This window comes from Falco punctatus (genome assembly GCF_963210335.1).
Source record: "Falco punctatus genome assembly, chromosome: 5".
Lineage (NCBI taxonomy): Eukaryota > Metazoa > Chordata > Aves > Falconiformes > Falconidae > Falco > Falco punctatus.
In genome coordinates, this window is record NC_137584.1 from 62,370,481 (window position 1) to 62,388,728 (window position 18,248).

The 18,248-nt window shown below is 42.5% G+C and overlaps 1 protein-coding gene across 6 annotated transcripts in view; it reads right to left on the reverse strand.

Moving 5' to 3' along the window:
* Positions 1-18,005, reverse strand: part of VGLL2 (vestigial like family member 2) — a 51,515-nt gene extending 33,510 nt beyond the window's left edge. For all 6 annotated transcript variants that reach the window (XM_080389534.1, XM_080389537.1, XM_080389538.1 and 3 more), the window contains exon 1: positions 1-18,005. This exon is cut by the window's left edge. The gene's annotated coding sequence lies outside the window, so the exon portion shown is untranslated.
* Positions 18,006-18,248: the final 243 nt, after the last annotated feature.

The following is an 18,248-nucleotide window of genomic DNA, read 5'->3' on the forward strand; positions in this document are numbered from 1 at the left end:
ATCTGCAAACGAAACCCCAGTATTTACAGGATCATCTCTGTTTCTCTGCTGAAACACTCTCCCTAAGGAAAAAACCTACAAGCCTGTGTAAAATTTTAGGTCTTATCGCCCTCTCGATGACCTGAGAGCTGCATAGTGGTATCTGCTAGTTGTGTCAGTGAGCAGAAGCACACCTGGCTGCAACTGCCTTCCTGGATATGGGATACGAAATACCCCTCTACAGGGAATGGTACCCCTTCACACAGCAAAGAGACTCAGAGAGCTCGCTGGGATACTGGGGACAGGCAATGCCCCATCAGATCTCTGCTGTCTGCATACAGAAATAACTGACTTCTAAGGGAACTAATCCCCAAGCTGCTTAAAGATGTCTATTTTACATTAAAAACAAGACTGAAGTTTTACCCTGAGAAAAACACGGTAGATAATGCAGGCTAGAGTAACGTATTCATTGTAGAATATTCTCCTAAGGACACAGCCTGAGATATGTAGCTCTACCAGAAATTTCCAAGAGGTCTTCAGATATAGCACAAAGCAAGATACTTGAAGTTAGTAAGAAATACACTTACTAAACAACAGAGCAGTAAGAAATGTGCCTGCTGTGCTTTTGCATGTCTGTCGCTATTAACAGTCTGGTATTTTAAATGCTTCCAGTCTAATGAAAGCTTTTGAAGCCAAAGGAAGTGCATCTGATACGTGTGGGCTGATGACTTTGTGGGTATAAGCTGGGCTTCAGAGGCAGAGAAACTCCAGGTGCCAACTCAGGTGCAACAGCGTGTGCCGTCCTTTGGAGGGGAGGATGCTGAGGCAGATCCACATCAGATGCCTCAGCACAGCATTCCCAGCCCTGCCCTGGGCTCAGGGCACACTGAGGGGCAGCCAGCTCCGGGTCTCCACACAACGTGGTGCCCATGCTAACAAAGCCTGGGCAGAGCCAGAGGGGGGGACCTGGGGACTGAAGCACTAGCCTCAACTCCAAGGTAGTAATTAATCTTTTTGATCATCTGGAGTATTTCTGCCTTCTGTTACCTGGCACCATGGAGAGCTGTCTGTGCCTGTTGGCACCTGAATTTAGCCATCACTGGGCATGTGTGTGCATGTGGGTGTTTTAATACACTACCACTGCAGTCAGGTTGATCAATGTGGTCCAGGCAGAGAAAATGGCACATGGGGTTGGTTACTGAAACTAATTAAAAACCCATTGGACCTTCAGATCTGGTGTAACAACCTCCTCTCCTCTTTGTCTTTTCAGTGCTTTTCGTCCTCAGTTAGCAGGGTCTCAGCTGGCTTTTCTGCTGTGCTTCGGTGTCTGCTGTGCCTGACCCACAATATGCCAGCAAATTCCTTGCCCTTGCAGGGTGCCAGCAGCTGCCAGTCAAGAGAGAAGATCAAGAACATTCCAGACAAGGCAGAGCTGACCTGTCCAGCTGGCAAGGTGGCTGTCACCAAGGGGAGCAGGGTTAGAGGAGATGCTGGAGTTAGACCTGGCTCATGATTATACATACATCCTCATTAATGAGATGTTAACTCTTAAGACTTAAATCTTTTGCTTGATATCTTTCAGTTAAGTTATATAAAATGTTTTAATAGCAGAATCTAGTTTCAAAAAGTGCGTAAAAATCCAGCTTTAACACTAACCCCTTTATTTAAAAGATGCAAGGTCTGCATCTTTTAATGTACTCTTCTTTGAATCAATTAAAATGCATATTACTTCTCTCAGCTTTGAACATTTGACTCTCTCTTCAAGAAAAGTAATGTGTTTGCACTTTAACATAAATTTAAAGACTGACCTTCCAGGTGCCACTCCAATGGCTTCTGATTGTTTGGAATGATAAGCTATTACAAGAGGTGCTACAGATTCCTCTCTCCTGGAAAAGTAGCTTAGGATATTTAGTTGTTCATTAAACTATTGCTTCAACAGCTTTCTCAAAATAGAACCCCCTAGTTCTGGCTTTTATATGAAAGCAAACTTTCTACTTAATTTTGTCACTGCTGTTATTCTGCTCAGTCAAAGAGAAAAGGTAGTATTTGAGAACTGGTTTGTATGTGCTCTTCTGTGAACTTGATGAAGGAGAGCTAATGTTCATTTGGCTTAAGACCATGGAAAAGCAAGGATGCAGAGAGATCATCAACATCTGGGGGAGGCCAGAAGATTGATTCCTCCTTAAATACTCAAGCGCCTGCATTACCTATTTAAGTTGAGCTGCTAAATAATTTCAAATACATAAGGTTTAATTGCATAGGAGTGCTTTCTGTTCAAGTTTTTTTTAATATCCATTCTTGTTGCTCTTGGTTCTCACCTTCCTTGCTTGCTATTGCCAGTTGACCTGAGCAGTCTTGGCCCAGCTGCTAGTTCCTGCCACCTCCAAGTTGCTTATTGCTTCCTTTTGACGGTGCACTTCCTATAGCAAGAGTTTAATGGAGAGTGACGTTGCTGTCAGTGAATCAAGCAGCATGCTGATTGTGGCTTTCTGAAAAAGTGTGTCAGTGTAGATGGCAAAATTGTCATTAAGAAGCTGTTATGCAGATATGAAGAGCCTGTGGTCTGAGCCTGGTCACACAGAGCTATTCGTCTCAGTCTCCACAGTAGTAATAAATGTCATCTATATACAGAAGCTACTCACATATCTCTTTTGGCTGACATTATTGATGCTTGTTTTTCTGGATACATGTATTGACTAATTGCAACTGCCAGTGTTTTAAGAGTCAGATCAAATAATAAAAGCTGGTAGTGACTAAGTGACACTCTGAACTCCCAGGGCCTGGGAAATATAGAAGAATTATTTCCATTGGTTTGGTAGAACACTATTAGACTTATCATGGAGACAATATTCCAAAAATGTGCTTGTTCTCTACATTTGTACCTGTAAACATGCCATTAACAGCACCCTTCCCTTAAAACAGCCCTTCACTGTATCCTTCTTAAGACAAAGAGCTGGTGGAATGGAGGAAAGAAAAGCAAAGCAAGAAGTTTAATATGGCACCTTGCAGACTGCTGTGAAATATTATCATAGTTCAATTCCTGCCTAAATCTTGTGCAAGTGGGAGCTCCTTAATCCATCCTTGACCTTGCCCACTTGGCGAGGAACTGTTCCCAAGAGGCATCCAGTTCAGGTTGACCAAAGGAGCTTCCTCTCCATGGTCAGAACTGTTGGTGAACTTTTCTGGTTCTTTTCCCACACTGCCACCCTGAAATTTTAATGTCACTTTTTTGGTTCTTGAGCTCTTCCAAAATCAACTTAATAGATAGATAGCTAAAAAGTATTTCCAAACTGATGAACAAAACATTTCTTTTGGAAAACAAGTACCAGCCTGTAGGGTGAAAGGTGTGGGCTATCCATGAGCTTAGCAGGGCAATGCAGGCTTTTTGAAGGAATACTAGAACAATGCATCTTTGATACTAGAGAGCAGGTTTAGATGAATGAAGAACTGAAACATTCCAAATTCTGGTGAGCAGGGAGGTTAGTCTGGAGGTAATCAGGTCCTTGGCTGTGTTTTATCTTAGGGGAGACTTTGTTTCTTCACTCCTTTTCCCTTAGGCTACACACATGCATATACACTACATATGCTACGTTTTACATAAGCTTTGCTTTTTGATTCATTTTCTTCTGTTACAGAAGCCATCAAGTCAATATCTTGACCACATTCATTTCCTATTTCAATAATAGTCTCCACGGTTTTCCTTATTTGTTGCTCATAAGGACTAAATGTGTCTCACAAAGGCATTGTAACCACCACATCATGCAAACCATGTCTCTTGCTCTAAGCGTCCAGGCGATACAGGCATCTTGTTCAGCCTCATGTAACTGCTCTTCAAGAGCAACTGTAAGTGCTAACCCATTTTGCTGACAGAGGTATAATCAATTAGCACTCACCTGACCCAGTGTAGAACACGTGTTCATTCACTTGACATTTAATAACTTGTTATCCAACACCTTGCTTGTGTCCTCCTAGGCATCCTGTCTATTCTAAGCATCCCGCGTTACTAAGACCATGTGCATGTCATGTTCATATAGTCCTGACTTCTAACATTTTCTCTGCCAGCCCCATGCAGCATCCCCATTCTTAACCCCCTCCTCTGTACTACTTGCTTACCCTGAACATGACTTCTGAGTCCCTGCACATGACCTTCTTTTTTCCAGCTCTTTGCTGCAACACAGTGTACCTGATGAGATATTTGGCAGGCAGTATTTTCAATAGCCCTTGTCTTGTATTCTCCAGACTACAATGAGTATGAGGCAGTTGTGTGTCAGGTAGACACCGAAATGAGTCCACTGTCACCGTGACATGACTTTCCACATCACTTCTGATCCACAGGACTGCATTCAGTGAAAGGCAGAGGCTTGGTGTCTGCTTATTAATACAGACCAGACTTTTTGTTAGCTGAAAAAAGGGACGGTATGATCTCTTTCTCATAACATGCTGCAGCTAGCAGTAGCGCATCAGTATTGCTTGTGAAATTTTGAGTAGTATAGATGGAGAGACTTTATTCATTTGTTAATTTCTGCCTCCTTTTCTCTTGCCGCGAGACTGACAGCACTTGGGTTGCTCTTCCAGAAGGTTAGGTGTGGCATGAAACAGGAGAAAAAAGGAGACATGGCTGATGGAGAGAGCCAATGTGTCTTCCCTCAACTGTTTCAGGGGCTCTTCTTGGTCCTGTGGCTATACCTCCAGGTGACATTCCTTTCTAGCCTTCAGTCCAGGGAGCACATCCTTTCCTTCCCACCTGAACCGGTGAAGTAAGGGAGCTCCACCTCCCCATTTGCAATGGGTTTGTCTGTTCCTAAAACAGGCAGTCTTGATCCTGTCCTTATCTCCTACACATTGCCACTGAGAAGTTACAACCACCATTTAATCCTGGGATGTAGCCTCATCCTCAGATTTGAGGCTTTTTCTGGAAAAACGTTCTTTCCTCATCTATCTAGTAAATGAAACAATTAAAATCACAAGTTTGGGGCTTTTTTATTATTCACCCTGTTCTTCCATTGGGCCTCATGTAGGCTCTTCACAGCACCAAGGCTTACTGCCAAGGAGGGGAACTGCAGTCCAAGTTTGCAGATGTAACTCTGGGCTTACTCTAACAACATCTTTGTTTTTCAAACATATGCTCTAAGCTGGCAGATGTTATTTAGTTACCCTCATTCAAGCACCTGACTCAGGCTTGCAGCCTGGAAAAAGTAACCTCATGTTAGGCTTTGTGGATTGCCTAAGAACCTGATATTCCTAAACTCCCACTGCAACCGTCCCAGTGAGATCTCATGGTGGTGACATATACTTATTGCCATATAAAGAGGGAACACAGAACAAGAATTGAACATGGCCAAGGTGGCCGTGCTTCTGTGATGTGAAAGAGAAGCTAAGGAATGGCACAGTCCTCCTATAGACATTAGAGGGGACTCCTCCCTGCCATTTATCATGACATAACTTTCCTGTGGGGATTATAGCATTTGTTGATAAGGAAATGTAATAGTAGGAAATTATCTGATACATTTTGATATGTCTAAGTGATATTGAGCAGGTGGAAACATGAACAAAAGCTTCCATCTGCAAAAACAGCAGTCCCATGCTTGTCTTCTATTGACTTTATTATTTATATTCTGCAAGGACATTGAGTAGAAATGTCACATCTAGGCCAGTGCTGAGAAAGTCGAGCCAACCAGCTGGGCAAAGGACAGGATACTCGACCAGTTACAGAGGAGGAGTAGGGGTAATGTGTTAGGGAAAGTTTCAAGACAAACAAGAAGGTACAGGAGTGGAGATCATGAGGCAAATATATGAGGAAAGAATGGTAGGTGTTTCTGGTTTACCCTGGAAAAGGCAAAGATAATGACCCTCAGCGAATTTAGGGAGTGTGGAAGCTGCCAGTGTAATTAATATAAGACATGAAATTGAACCTATGGGTTAATTCACAGCTCCTACATGAGGGAATGCAGCATGGCACCTCCCATACTCAGCATGTCCACTACCAAGAGTGAATATGAGACTGCAGTTATGTTTTTACATCCTCCTCAGCAATCTTTTTGGTTTCAGCCTCTGATTAAAGTTAGGACAGGGTACAGAATACACAAACAGACATCCCCAGGCCTGGAAGGGAATGGTTCTGGGAACTTGTTTTGGTTGCAACAGTTTCAATAGTGGTGTCTACAGTAGGCTTTGCAACTGAGCAGTATGTTTACTGTTCATGTCATTGAGTGCTGATATATCATAGAATCATGGAATGGTTTGGGTTGGAAGGGACCTTAAAGATCATCTAGTTCCACCCCCCTACCATAGGCAGGGTCACCTACCACTAGACCAAGTTTCTCAAAGCCACATCCAACCTACCAGTGAAGCCCAAACAAGACAAGGCCACCACTTCATTCAGCAAATATGCTGGCATAAAGTGACTTACACCTTTCCCTGTTTAACCTTGTAAGTGACATTGTCACTGCAAAGCAAATATACCATCTTGCTTTGTAAATCCCAAGAAAAATTCGCTCCCATTCTAATCTGTTTGAACATAAAGCAGAAATGAGGACTGCTGGAAACTGTAATTGAGCTACAACTTCTTCTTCTTGAAGAGGAAACAGGAGGAATACAAAATGATTCAGGTAAATCTAGAAAACTTATCAATGACTGGACAGCAAGCTGACCATGAGCCAGCAGTGTGCCCTGGTGGCCAAGAAGGCCAGTGGGCTCCTGGGGTGCATTAAGAGAAGCATGGCCAACAGGTTGAGGGAGGTCATCCACCCCCTTTCCTCTGCCCTGCTGAGGCCGAGGCTGCATACAGAGTGCTGTGTCCAGTGCTGGGCTGCCCAGTTCAAGAGAGGCAGGGAACTGCTGGAGAGGGTCCAGCGAAGGGCTACAAAGATGGTGAGGGGACTGGAGCATCTTCCTTATGGGGAAAGGCTGAGAGAGCTGGGGCTGTCTAGCCTGGAGAAGAGAAGACTGGGAAGGGATCTTATCAATGTTAACAAATATCTACAGGGCGAGTGTCAAGAGGACACACAAAAGTTCCAGGCTCTTTTCAGTGGTGCCCAGTGACAGGGCAAGAGGCAATGGGCACAAACTGTAGCACAGAAAGTTCCATCTGAATATGAGGAAAAACTTCTTTACCCTGAGGGTGACAGAGCCCTGGGAGAGGCTGCCCAGAGAGGCTGTGGGGTCTCTTTCTCTGGAGACATTCAAAACCGGCCTGGACATGATCCTGTGCAACCGGCTCTGGGAGAACCTGCTGTAGCAGGGGGTTGGACTTGATGATCTTCAGAGGTCCCTTCCAAACCCCGACCATTCTGTGTGACTGCTTTATGATAGGAAGAGTACCTCATCCTGGATATTCCTGAAATCCTGCTGCTACATATGTTGCTTTGTTTTCATAAATCCAGAGTATACCTCTGTTGCATATTATCACAAAGTGGTCTTCTCTGATCTATGGATTCATGTCATGAAGCTGGGTGCTGACAACCTCGATACTACAAAATAGCAAGCTCAGTTATTTCAGGTCCGTTTTCCAGGCAGATCATGTATATTCTTTTAATACTTTATATTCAGACATAGTTGTCACCCATTAATACAAAATGAGTATTTTTTTCCCAGACAAGATCTTCATTTTATCTTAAAACTTCAACATTGTAAATTTTCATTTAATTAGACTTGAAAATTAGTTTGATTAGGAAAACAAAACTAATCTGTTTGAGCATGTGGAATAACTGGCTTCTCCACGCGGAATGACAGCGCTGACCTGGTGATACAGTGCTATGATGGAAAAAAAACCCCTGCTTCACAGCAATAGAAAAAGCTCTTTCCCCTTCAGAAGGTTGGGTGTCAGCTGTTTTCCTGCAAGCAGTCTGTAGCTACATTTCCAGCAGAGTATTTTCCAGTACTCAGTAGTGTTGGTGTGCAATGCAAAACCACCACGGGAAAAGCTGACATCAAGCAGGGACTAGACCTGGTAGTGGGGAAACAGCCTTTATCTCTCTTTCAGAGTGAGATACAGGAATAGCAAACATCCCCTGAGACTGGTGGTCTGTTTACTTCTGTCCCAGAATTCCCATTAATGTCCCCAGGGATGCGCAAGATCTTAGATATTTCTTCACGTCAAGTGGCCACAGTTGAATACTATTAGTAGATTTGGGACAGTGATACATTTTCACATGTAGACAAAAGGTCCCACTCCAAATCATACTGGAGCACTAGCTCTCCTGGTCGTCAGTCTAATTCTACAGTTTTTAGTTTTGCCCAGTTCTGGAAATGTTCTCCTACAATATCAAAAGTGGTGGAAATGAAAAACATTTAATCTTGCATCTAATTAACATAATATAACAAACATATCAGTCCTTGGAAGTAAACGTTTGACATGAATTTTTCTCTCTTAACAGCAAACTGTCTTGTGATGTGTGCAATGTAGAACTTTTCCTATAATTACAATCTCCTGCTTCTCCAGAGGACAGGGTATTAACTTTCTCTCTGCAGACTCTGACGGCATGGCCTGGTGCCACACCACAATTTATTCACCCTATTGAAGTTCACTGTGTTTTAAATGCATAAAATCCTAATCATATCTTTACACAAGTATGCACATAAACCGAACCACAGTTTGTCTGGCATTGCTAACATAAGGCGACACATCTTTTTGTGCTTCCAATGAGCACCCAATATACTACGGGTGTGTGTTTCACTGTGAAAGTGAAACTAGACAGAATGTCATTTAAAGAATAAAGTGAGGTGACATCATTCCATTTGCCTACTAAATTAGAAGTTTACTCATTGCCCCTTCATGTCTCAGCTGACCTGATTTGGATTTTAACCAGCGAGTAAACAAGCCCTATTAACAACACTATTCAACACCACTTCTAGCAAGATGCCAATATGTTTATAGTTAAAGTGTTTTAGACCATCAGCACCCAGTCATTAATTTTAAAACTGACCTTTTGCATTTGCCACAGGGATGAGCCCGGTAAGTCAAAGGACGAGAAAAAATCTTATAAAAAAGAAGAAAGACAGCTGCCAAGGGTGCGATCAGATCAACTTCAGAGTAAGTGTGTGGAACAGAGTGGCATTTGCAAAGGCACTGAAGCTCTCCCATGGCATCAGGCTGGTGGTGGTGACAGAGCCATCTGTCCTGTCTTTTTTGCCCTTTCCTGTCTGCCATTAATTTTCCACAAAGGCTCCGAGCGACAGTCCCCTCATAGTGACCATACTTGGAAACAAGGTGTATGACAGGCAGGGGGAGAATGGCAATAATCTCTAAGAGCCCCCGTGTTACGGCTTGGGAAAAAATAGCTGAGAGTTTGCAAAGTAGCGAAGAAGAAGTGAAAACCGAGAAGATCTGCTGACAGGAGGATTCAGCAGGCACGCACCCCCTCGTTACGCGCGCCTTTGAATTGTGGCGCAGGAGCGGAGGCGTGCTCTCCTTGTGCACGCACTGCCGACAGTAAACAAGTGAGTATTTCTGGAGCAGCTGCCTGTGTAAGAAGAGAGGTGCCTGTTGCTGTCCTGCAAAGTTACAGTTTTACAGAAGTGTGTGTCTTATGCTTGTGAAACTCTCTCATTTCTTGCACTAATCATGCCAGACCTTCATTCAGCAAATCATTCCTCGGGGCCGAAGCCCATGTTGAAAGTTAAGATATCTTGCTGAGCTGGATCTTTAATAAGTAAGATCACATGCCATACTTCGCCTTTTAAAATGAACAACCATCAGCATGACCTCAACCACAGTATACACAGAAATTAATATAGTTTGCTTTATGTTGAGATTGGTGCTATTCTTAGCAGCTGGCAAGTCTAGGCATGTTTTACAGAGTTTGATTACACAAATTCCAGTTCAGAGATACTATGCTAAAATTCAGTTCTACACCCCGTATATTCAGTTACCATGTTTCTCATCGGACTGTCCAAGTGTCTCACAGTATTGCTTCATTCAATGCAATTAACACTTATCCCACTTTTATTCTCTCATCTTTTCCTCCACAAAGATATGTGCAGTGGAGCGGTTTTGCTTTCATATCTTGAAAGTAATATGTGTGCACACACCCACGTGCACGCACTGCTGCACGGCCCAGCCTGCACGAAGTGAGCGGTGTACTTGGAGCGGAGACTACCTCATGTAGTGCTGGTTGGTGGTTACTGAGGGAGGCTGCACGGGCTGGCTCCTGTGGAAGATCTCACTCCTCTTATTGCTGAAACACTTACTGTATCCAAAGACTGAACCCTGCAGCCTCTGCCAATAGGCTTCCTCCAAACTGATTTTGAGACAGAAATGCCTTACTGCCTCTTGAAGATTTTGACTGCACACCTCACTGCGGGTGACATCCATGGAGAGGGTGAGGACTGGATGTTTAGTAGAAGACTGTGACTGTACCCGTTAACAGAAACTTCCCCAGCCTTTTCTCACATTTCACACTACTGTTCTTAGGACACAGTATGATAAATGAGCTCATATGATGAGCTCACATTTTTATTTCATGTTATTTCTTTTATACTGGAGATGTACTAGTGATTTGGCAGGAGCAAAGGGACCTGCAGAGACATGTCTCCAAGTGACTTGTGTAGATATTCATGACAGCCAATGAGGCCTAATACTTCTCAGAATTAGTGACTTTACTCTTGTTTTCTTCCTTTCTATCAAGAAAAGGAGGAAGATATGTAAATTATATTATCCTGAAAATGCCTGTTTTGATTTCTTTGATTCTTTGATTTCTCTTTCATTTCATCTCTGAGATAGCCTCTGCTTTATGAAGTTGGGCACATCTCTCTCATATCAAGTATGTTCCAATGTTATGTGAGCAACTGAACCATGACATAATTATAACAAATGCTCAAAATAACTTATTTGCTCTACAGTTTATTTCATATATTTTTTTTAGGCCCTAGGTACTTTCTTCTGGCTTCTGGTTTGAGCTAGAGCTACAAAGTTTCTGGAAGTGTTGACGCCCAGGGAAGCAACATTCCTCCCCAAGGCTTTTTAGGTTTTCTTGTAGTTGTTTATATTCTAGTAACTAAAGTTTGAGACGTCAGTGTGGGCTACTCACTTGTGTCCAAAATGAAATTTTCTTAACTTTAAGAAAGTTAATTACACTGTTTGGGTAGAAAAACAGGTGTATGTCTCTAGTGGAAATAGTGGAAATCTTGGTGTTCAATCCTGGATGGTTTAAGTATACAAGGAATGCAAACTTCACAAGAAAAGTAATGTCTATTAGCTGCTTGCCTAGCTACATCACCTCTTCCTAAAAACTCTGTGCTTATGTATGTGTTCTTTGGGTTAGAATAACAAAAATAGAACTAATACTCAGCTTTACCCCATGAACATATATGCGGAGAAATTTCTGTATTGCTAACGCTGTCCAATATTAATTCATTTGACCTAAGGAAAAAAGGAATTTTAATAATGCAAAGCTGCAAGTTTTCCAGTGAAGTAACATGTGAAAGGTTTAATTTTTATAGAGGGAACATCGATTGCTTAACGTTCAGCAGCTACATTCTTTGAGAAAATACTCTAGAGGTTCACTTACTGTTCCTTCTAAGAGAAAGTATCCCCTCTACATGGAAAATACTTCCTTTTAATTTTTCCAAAGCTTTCCAAATTTTTGCACAGCCATCCACAGAAAAAAAAAATATCAAGAAAACAGCTTCATATTCTGAAGCTTCTGGGTTTTCTCCCAGATCTTCAGACCTTCAAGCAGTCTGCAGGGTCCCAGCAGGAGTGCTGTTCCTCCTGTATGGTTATCAGCAGAGAGTATGTTGCTGGTTGGAGTGTGTGACACTGTACAAGAAGGCAAAGACAAATGGTGTTACCTTGCCTCTTCCCCTTCACTCATCTGGAAGCTGCTGTGGAAGTACTCCTGTACTCTGAAGAAACGGTGACCGTGCTTGGCTAACACTCGGGTTTCACTCAGATGAGAGCTTGTTTTGCATCATCCTTCTACTTCTGCTCAAAGTTTAGATCTGAATTCAAGCCTTGGGAGTGTTGACATGTGCAGTTTTCTTCACAGATGACATCTGGGGATGCCAGTGTCCAATGAGGAGAATTAAACTGCAGGTGACTGTTCTGCTTATGATAAGATAGGCTGTACTTTGAACCCCCTTCAAACTTTTTTACAGATTATGTGAGAGAGGTTCAGACTGGAATAAGATCCAGGTAATCTAGGTTACTCAGGACATACTCTGGCCAAGAGCTGTTGAATATGACATTATAATCATTGCTTGGCTACTAACATGTGAGATGTTTTTATCTTCCTCCACTTACCTCACTAGTGTTAGTGTTAGTGTTAGTGTTAATGTCAGTATTAGTATTAGTATTAGTATTAGTATTAGTATTAGTATTAGTATTAGTATTAGTATTAGTATTAGTATTATCTTTCTGTTGAAGGGGAAGAACCCATGGCCAGTTAGAACATATACAAACACCCTGCCCTAGAATGAGTGACTATGATGAAGGGTCTGGGGCCACCATCAAGGGCTTTGCTGTCATGGGGTGACCTGCAACCACTGACCATGTGTGGCCACAAAGGCTTGGGCTGTGTCTTGTGTTTTGAGGCAGTTTGTCCAACAGAGAAGAGAACATGTGACATCCACCTGTGTCTTTGGGGACTCCTAGCCTTCTCCTTGGATTGAAATCTACCTTCAGTAAGTCAAATCTGGATGGGGATATCTCATCCTTCTTTTCTCTGGCCTACTGCCTAGAAAAATCCCAAAGCCCAGCACCCTCTCAGAGGTGTGGGGCTGCAGCGGTTGGAAACTCCTCGTGGGTGGAAATTGTGTCACAGTGTAGGACACCCTGGGGCTGCTGGTGGGTTTCATGTCCAACTGTCGGCCAGGGCCAAAGGAGAATCCTGTGTCATCTCACCAGGAACGGGGATGGGCTGGGAATGGAGTAACTGCGCCAGAGAGGCCACTTGTGACTGAGTGGGTTCTGCTTGTCCCATGAGCTCTCACTGGTGGCTGGGAACTCTGGTGGCCACACAGCTTTGTAGGTCACCTTGGAGAATTGTTTGCTGGAAAAAATTAAGCTGGAATTTACTTTTTTGCCTGTGCTACGGTGGGCTGCCCTTTGAACCACCTTTCAGCTTTTTGGAAATGGGGCAGCAGTGGCTAGTGCTATGCGACTCAGCATTATTTGACTTCAGGAGTGAGAGGGTCTTCCAGACAATTCACACAGCTTTGCAATGGAAAATTTCATTTTTCCTGCTGATGCAATAACTTTTCAAATCAATGACTATTCCGCACATACCTACATCAAAGTAATATACATGCAAACTGTAATTTTTTATTATTAATATTTTCAGGATGGGGAGAGGATAACCAACATACATGAAAAAATAGGAATTACTACCTGAGAGTATTGAAAGCTCTGGAATATCTTACAGCACAGCACATTGGAGACAAATGCCAGAAATGAGAAAACTGGTAGTTTACATGAAGCATTTAGTTAAGTACAATCTGACAAGAACTAAAAGTGGGTCTGCTTTGTTACCACCATTTACCTTGCTGTGTCAGGGCCATGTTGATCTACAGCTTGGTCTTGAACTGGGGGATATGATGAATTTAAAATATGAGTCCCTACAGCTGAAGCTGAAGAACTGCTTTGACATATTTCTATCCACTGTGAAATGGGCCCACACAGAGCAACTGATTACACAGATACTAAACCTTATTTCAATATTAGATGCTCTTTAATATTCTGTATTTTTAATGGCCTGTATGTTGCCTCAAACTGTGCTGTCACATGTGCAATGAAAGGTACTTACAAACAAATACACCAAAATCAGGGCTACTCATTGTCAGAAATTTCTGCTTGGTGCTGGTGCTAGACCACATCTGCCAGTGTGCAAGTGAGATGTCCAGAGGCACAGAAATGGCCAGGGAGACTAAGGCAGTTTGGGGTTTATATGGTTATACGGACAAGCATAGGCATGTTGCTCCTCATATTCTAGACTATGTTCAACCATGACATGGAGTGAGCCATCTTGATTATCTGAATGGATTCTTAACATCCTAAGGAGTCCAAATTGTTTTGAGTGACTCTTGTCAAAGATGGAAAATGAATGTTTACAGGAAACCTCTAAAGTGTGCTCTCTGGAGAGCATAATACTTGCATTTACTCTTCACCAAAACTGCCCACTAAAATCAAAGACATGGAGAGTTCAGAGAGTTCCTGTGGCAGGACTTCTCACATGACTTTTGTCAGACTAAGAGTCTGGGGTAGTTTTGACCCAAAGAGTGTTTGTAAAATTCATTCGTTAACCAGTTTCACTGAACTAGATACTTTTGACGGAACCCTGTTGCTTGACAGTAATCTGTAGGAGTCCATTTCAGTAGAATGAGAGCAGCAGAGTAGCAGAGAGAGAGTGAAAGCACCCAGGAGGGTGAAAGTGCACAGTTAGAGGATGAAGTTACATTTTCATAAAAAGAATGGAAACCTCTGGTCCAGAACATCCATGATCATACCCTGCTTAGTGCCTGAGCTGGCCGTTAGATGGAGAAAGCTCGAAGAACCTTCATGGCTTGAGACACCAAGAAATTATATTACATGTGTGGATAATGCATGCAGGCTTATAGCGCAGGAGCTATCCTCTACAAGGGGCGGGGTGGATTTGACAAGTGAACTGAAAAGAGATTTAGAGATCCTGGATGGATACAGTGATGCACAAATAGAAGTTCATAAGGACATTGCTTCATGGTTATGTAATGGAATCGGTAGCTGTCTATAATTGTCCAGCCGAACTACTTAAATGAACTGAATAACTAATTGAACCTGTCTCGTGTTATAAACTTTTTTCATCTGGGCTTTTTTTCAGTGATCCCTGCAATGTCATCGTGGCTAATTTTAGCTGCCGTTTTCCCCTTGCAGGTATTTACCAATATGGTGCCCTCAGCCTGTTATAGTACAGGAAACTGGGGCTGCAGGATGTTTCTCCAGGCTGAATGCTATCCTGTCAGTGAGATCAAACTATAAGTAGCTGCACTAATCTGCCTATCATCAGAAATAGCCAAAGAAAAATGCACAAATGTAAACATAAAAGGAACTCTCATAATTTGCATACTTGTCATAGTTCACCATAAATCAGCCTAAATGCCATCGGGCTTGTTCTTTTTGACATGATCTTGAGGCTAGCTTCACTTGTTGACATCTTGTCTTCTCACAAGATACTGTATATTAGTAAAGTTAATTGACTAATCATTTTCATCACTGGGAGTGGAAGTAAATAATTCCATCTATTTCTACCTAGGCTTCTGTTTACGGTCCGAGGGTGCCAAGCATTCAGACTAAATGAAAATATACCCTCTAGTAACCATGCATGGCATCCCCCATAACAAGCTGCAGAAACTCTCCAAAGCATTGCTGTTATGTTGTGGGGAATCCTGAGAATCTTAGGCTTAACTCACCATGCCGGCCAGCCTCCCACAGGGCTGGCCAGGCGGAGGCTGGGACGGCGGTGGGATGCATCTGGGCAGACCCATGTTAAAGCACCGGCATCTGTCATTTTTAGGGAAAGGGGCAGGTCTGCAAGTAATGAATTAGCGGTGGCTGGGAATGTGCATGAGACGATGTGCTAGCACGTGCTTCACCTAGATGAGAGCAGCAGGAGAGTTATCTAATAGCTAATATTCTCCACCTTTTGACTGTCCCTGCACAATCAGCCATAAAAATTTTTGCTCCTTTGACCAGTTTGTCCTAATGGTGGGGAAGGGAAGTTTGCCGCTGCTTTCTCCTTCAATATCTTCACCATCTGGTGAATTAAAGAAAAATTGGTTGTGAATTAAACTTTGGCTGTACTTGTGGTTTCAGTGACAAGACTTTGGTGGGGGTGAGAGTTGGTAGTCCTGAATTTTTGCTTTAATTTGGTTTCCTAGGTGATGTCAGGGCAAGTTAGCAGGTTGCTAGCTCCTTGTTTGTCCCACAGGAATACAAGACTGGTTTTTTTTGCAGCTGCATCTCAGAATTAGTTAGGGATTGTTTGATATCTCCGGACTGCCTGTATGGTGTGCTGTGTTCTGTTTCTTTCTTTGTGCAAAATCTTACTTTGTCTAGAAAAGTGTCTCAGGTTTTCTTTGGGCACTGTATGTTTAAAAGATACAGCCTGGACACTGTCACTGATTCCTACCACTCTACTCGTTTGTATGACTTGCTCCAGAAACTTTTCCCTTCACGTCTTCCCTTCCTCTTTGGAGGAAAGTAGGGTCCTGTGCTGGATGATGTATTTCCCTGCTTACTTTGGTCCTGATTCTTTCTGCCATCAACAGTATCATTTAGTGCTGGGGACTTCTGCCATGCACAGCCACCTGGTTTGAGACCACCAACTAGTTTTCCCTGCTAGGCTGCAGTCACGAGAGGCAGCAACTCCTGAGTGCTGCCGCGGAGGCTGGCCTTGCTCACCCCAGGATTTACAGGTGAAAGGCTTGCCATGAAATGCTGAGACCAGAACAGTTCATTCCCTGCCAGACCTTGCAAACCTGGCTGTCGTCAAAAGCTTTGACCTGCTCTCTTCTGTAACCAAATTAAACCCTGCCTTTTCTACTCATTAGATCACAAGAAGTGATGACAGCTAATTGCTTCTGCACAAAATGAACTTTAAAGAACAGCTTTCTTAGATTTTAAAAGCTGAATGGGATTGAGAAAAGGACCTAACCACATGCCTAAGTATCCCTGTATTTATCTGCACTTAAAGAACGGCTTTCTTGAATAAGTAAGGACCTAAACATTTAGTTAAGTTCTTCTAACAATGAAGATCTTAGTAGACAGAGCCAGGGAACTTGCAACTTTGTGCCCTGAATGTTTAAAATGTATTTCAGAAAAAAAAAGGCCACTTTAATTGAAAGAAATAATAAGTAATTCCAGTGTGTGTTATCTCTATCTCACATCTATAGCATGTTCCCATTTCCAAAAAGCTCTCATACTAATTCCCCAAATGAAGTTCTGTTGACAGCTTTGTGTGTTTAACTTATGGATGGTCTTTGTGAGATCTTTGCTACTTTTCTTCTCATGTTAGCATGTGAAAAATTTTTGTCACTATATCAAAACACAGTCTTGTATGCAAGTCATATTTGCTTCGGAGCAAGTTGTCCTCTGAGGAGCGAGGTTGCGTAAAAGGTGTGGGGGAGGGAGCGAAATGTAACATTTAATGGTAAGTCCATTCAGAACCTCTAGCAACTGGAACTAATGGGAACAGACAGGGTTGTGAAATATAAGCCTGTAAGATCTCCACTGAGAGATATCCATTCCACTTGGTCCTCCCAGGCCTTACTTCCCAGAGGTGCTGAGTTCTTTTCTTTAAATTAGTTCAGATTTTTATGAATACAAGCAGTACTGCAGTGATTTCTCTTTAAAGTTATTTCTTGAAAACCAAGAAATCTTTTTTCCAGATAGAGAAAGAGTTTATAGCAACATATTAGGCTCTTGCTTTCTGAAGTAGTTTGGATAGATTTAGATTAGATATTAGGAAGAAATTCTTTACTGTGAGGGTGGCAAGACACTGGAACAGGTTGCCCAGAGCATCTGTGGATGCCCCATCCCTGGAAGTGTTCCAGGCCAGGCTGGATGGGGCTGTGAGCAACCTGGTCTGGTGGAAGGTGTCCCTGCCCATGGCAGGGGGGTTGGAACTGGATGATCTTTAAGGTCCCTTCCATTCAAACTGTTCTATGATTCTCTGTTACTTCTTTTTCTACCCAATGCAGTGAATGGGTCGCTGACTGTGATTCGATTCCCACAGAAAAAAAAAAGAACTTTTTGTTTATGATTCCTTAATGAAATGAATTTTAGTAAGAGAAGTGTGTTGCATTAGAATTGGTATCAGTTTACCTTTACACAATCCTTAGGGATATAGCAGGTGTTAATGTAATAACAGCATCTTGGCCAGAGCTTTCTGCTGAAGGACAGCACAGATTATCATAGTGGATGAAAGAGGATATTTTAATGAAGGAAACTATCTGAAAATGAGCATATACTGCAGGTTTCTGAGTCTAATTTTGAACTTTTGTGTATTGGCTACTGAACAGTACATCATCTGAACTCTTCAAACACCTATGAACGTCTGAACACTTTATATACGAGGGAAACTAAGCAGAGATGCTTCTGTATGTTCTTCCTGGTCAGAAGTCAAATTTTGAGTCCAATGTAATCCATCATCTTTAATAATTAGAAATATGCTTCATTACTTTTCTAGCACCAGAGTAACTTTGGGTGAAGCTCAGTGTGAACACCCACTGCAATAGTGCCAGCCTAATTCAGGTTCCTGAGTATCCTGTGGATTTGGACATAAAGGATCCTGAATGGG